The sequence below is a fragment of the Juglans microcarpa x Juglans regia genome, chromosome 2D, assembly GCF_004785595.1.
Source record: "Juglans microcarpa x Juglans regia isolate MS1-56 chromosome 2D, Jm3101_v1.0, whole genome shotgun sequence".
NCBI classification, from domain to species: domain Eukaryota; kingdom Viridiplantae; phylum Streptophyta; class Magnoliopsida; order Fagales; family Juglandaceae; genus Juglans; species Juglans microcarpa x Juglans regia.
The window spans coordinates 33,922,600-33,926,532 of record NC_054596.1 but is presented as its reverse complement, the minus strand read 5'-3'; positions in this window follow the sequence as shown (position 1 = coordinate 33,926,532).

The following is a 3,933-nucleotide window of genomic DNA, read 5'->3' as shown; positions in this document are numbered from 1 at the left end:
TATTCTAATAATATTTTAACTTTATATTATTTTTATTCAACTTTTTCTCTATTTCTTTTCTAAATTTTCATAAAACATTACAACTTAAACAATTTCACTATTATTTACAAAATATTTCACTACTATTCTTAAGTCATCTCATCTCATCTCACTATCCAAACTAGATTTTAATCTCTCATTGCACCCAATTGAATTGTAAAAGACAATCACTTTCTAAAATAGAAGAAGCCAATATGACACAAAATGCCTTTGCCATTTTATGCCATTAGCCTCTATTCCATGATTTTTCCTCAATTACTCTTTATTATCCCAAAAATTGACTTCCATGTATTTAGATACGTTATATAATGAATTTATAATACTAAGAGTCTGATGGCATTATGGTATATGACCCGGTTGTCCAAATAAAAAATTTGAATTCCAAACCCCCAACCCTTGTATAAAAAAAATAGAATGAATTTATAATGAATTAGCTTTGCAATGACCTTAGAATGACTTAAACCAAGCAGGCCCCACTTTTCAAAAAGAGTGTGGAGTTTGTACACTCTAAGACTGTACAAATCATTTTCCTAAAAATCAGAGTTGAGCAGCCTAGATCTAGGCAATGTGACTGAGACTCAGCTTGGATTATAACATGTCTTGCAAGTTAGAGGATTGTTCCATTTAGGAGTCGATCGTAGATCTTCAAAAACGCCATAGAGGATGCATTTACAAGAAGTCACTCTACTTTTTTGGCTTAAGCTTTTAGGCTTGGGCTCGTGGACTTCTGTGATGTAGCTTGAAGCATTGAAGGTTGAAGAATTGAGATTTGAAATAGGGGTGGCAATTCATTTTCGTACGTTTTTGTATTATGTCAATGAGTATTAAATTATATGGTTAGTCCGAACATAATCTATTTAATTAAACGGATAAGACTCTAAAATTCTAACATGACTCGTATAAATTACAAATGATAACACGACTTGCATAACCTGTTTAGTAATTAATTTTTATTGGGTTAACCTGGACAAAACTCATTTAACCCGTTTCATATAAATGAGTTGAACTAATCTTTATATTTGTTTTTTCACCCAATTAATATAATCTCATATATAATACAATAGTAACTATATAAATTATTTACAATCACAACTGGGTTTATGATAAAATGTTTTATAATCAATACCCAAACTAATAATATATAAGAAAATTAATATTTCCATAAAATAAATTTAGATGTCAACAAAAAATTTTAACAAATTGAGATATTAAGTAGTCAAATACTAATACTCAATTACATTCCAATAACAAAATAGGCATGTTGAACTAAACATTTATAGAACTTAAAAATAGAACTTTTTCGTGTTATACGAGCCGATTGCAGATTTTGCAGGTTGACTCGTAATTAACCTGTACTAAACGAGTCAACTCATTTTGACCTAAATCCATTTATATCAAACCATAGTTTTGAATTATGTTTCATTTTGACTAGAATTTTTCATTCTGTTGTAATACCCAGTACACTATACCTCCTCATTTCGGATTTCGACCATTTTGGCAGGGATTTGCATTTTAGACCCTATTCCATTTCAAACTGTTTTAATGGCAACTTGAGTTTTTCTTGAGGTTGGATGGTATTTTTGTTAATTTTAAATCTAGATGGTATTTATGTAATTTTTAAACCTGAAAGATATTTATATAGTCTTAATTTTTTTAACTTTAAATATGTCCCTCATTCTTTTTTTTTTCTTTTTTTTTTTAAATATCATTATTTTTAATAATTTTTCTCCTCTTTTATTTTTTTCCTTACTTTTTTTGTGTCTCAACTCAAGTTTATATTTTTTTTAACATTATCTTTTAAAACCAATATCTCTACTTTTTTTATTGTTTTCAACGTATATTCATTTTATAAATCGTCGATTCTTCCATATATATACACACACATAGATGGTACACACTTAAATATACATATATTTATTCTATTAATTATTAGTTTATATATATATATATATTTATATAGTTAATCCTAAAACAACATAGTGGAATGTATTGATACCGGAATATTTCATCCTTGTACTTAAAAGGAACAATCATTGAAATAGAATTTAAAATATTGTATCATACTCAAACTCGCGTATTTCGTATTGAATTCACGAGTCATGTCCTAATTTGAAATGTCGTAATCCATTTAATTGGACAATGACATATGAAATGAGTGCATACCATACCCTCTATTTGGATTTATTACCATTCATTAAATTGACACTGATTGGACTAAAGTTTCTAATACCTCCTATTTGAACTTATTATCATCAATCAAGACCGCGTTGACTTGTGCTTCTATCTCTTCAACTCCTCTATTTTACATGTCAATATAGGGGTTATAAGCAGCCCTAGCCTTTAGTTGGTGATGACACACCCATGCATGCTTTTAAAATTTGTGGGTGATGATATTTCACTCGTTCAAAGAAGAACGATTTGGTAAATCTTCATCTGATTTTGACAATAGAGAGAACCTTTCAAGAATAACTCTCTTAATCAGATTTCTTCTTTTACAATGACTCTACAAGTTAGACATGTTCCGCATATATTTGATACTAAGCACAATCATTTGCAATGGGGTTTTTTAATTAAAAGTGAAAACTCCTTGATAATAACTTCAATAACAATGGAGGTTTTCAATCGGAGTACTTGTATGTGTATGGTCTTCACAATATGTGACAAACTTTCTCACTTTCCAAACATGACAATATACTCATGTACCACAAGGATTTTGAATGGAACTTGGAATAGAACTTGAACAAAGGGATACTCCCATGAGAGGGTTAATTGTTAGAATATTACCATACTTATTATAACATATATTCATAATATTTTAGTATGTATAGTAATATGACTTATTCTCTATTATATTTAGCTTATTGTGCAAATTAATCAGTATCAGTTAGTATTATTGATTTATTGTATTTTTATTATTTTTTTAGCCTTATTCACTTATAAATAGGGATAGATGTTATGTATTCAATAACATTTGATAATCGTAAAGCTATAACCCTTAGATTCTCTCTCCCTCCTTCTCTATTTCCCATCTCATTTTTTATTTTATTCTATTTTCTACATGATATTAGAGCCATTGGCTAACGCTAAGCTCGATTATGTGAACTATTTTTTTTAAAGTTCTTCCGCTAGTTTTACCTCTCACAAACCTTTCTCAATTACTTTCCTTTTTCAATCTGATTTTTCTCATATCAGACCAACAATCAACTGTACAAGTTATCATTGGAATTTTGGTATAAGAGCTACAGATTTCATAGTGTCTCTTGCAGTGTTTTTTGGTTCAATATAAGTCTTATATTCAACCAATTATTTGGTATTCTTTTTCATTCACTACACGTTCTCCAGAGGATTCCTATGCAGTTACGGATCATTCGTGATAAGTCTTATATTTAATGTGTTATTTATTGTTATTTTTCATTCAGTACATGTTCTCTGGAGGCTTCCTATACACTTAACGGATCACTGTTTGTGATAAGACTCATAGAGAGTGTGTAGTGAACGATTGCAAGAGATAGACTTAACGGATAGAGAAACATTGCAAGAGATACTAGGAAATCGGTGGCTCTGATGCCAAAATGCCAATAACAACTCTTTAAGTTGATTGGTGGTCTGATATGAGAAAAACCATATTGAAAAAAAAAAAAAGGATGTAATTGAGAAAATTTTGTGAGAAATAAAACTAATAGAAGAACTTTAAAAGAAATAGTCCACAAAATCGAGCATGGCATCAGCCAAGGGGTCTAAGACCATGTAGAAAATAAAAATAAAATAGAAAATGAGATGAGGAAGGGAAAAGAAAGGAGAGAAGGACTTTGAAGACTATATCTTTCTTATTCTCAATTATTTTTTAATACATAACATATGTTCCTATTTATAGATAAATGACGCTAGAGAAAT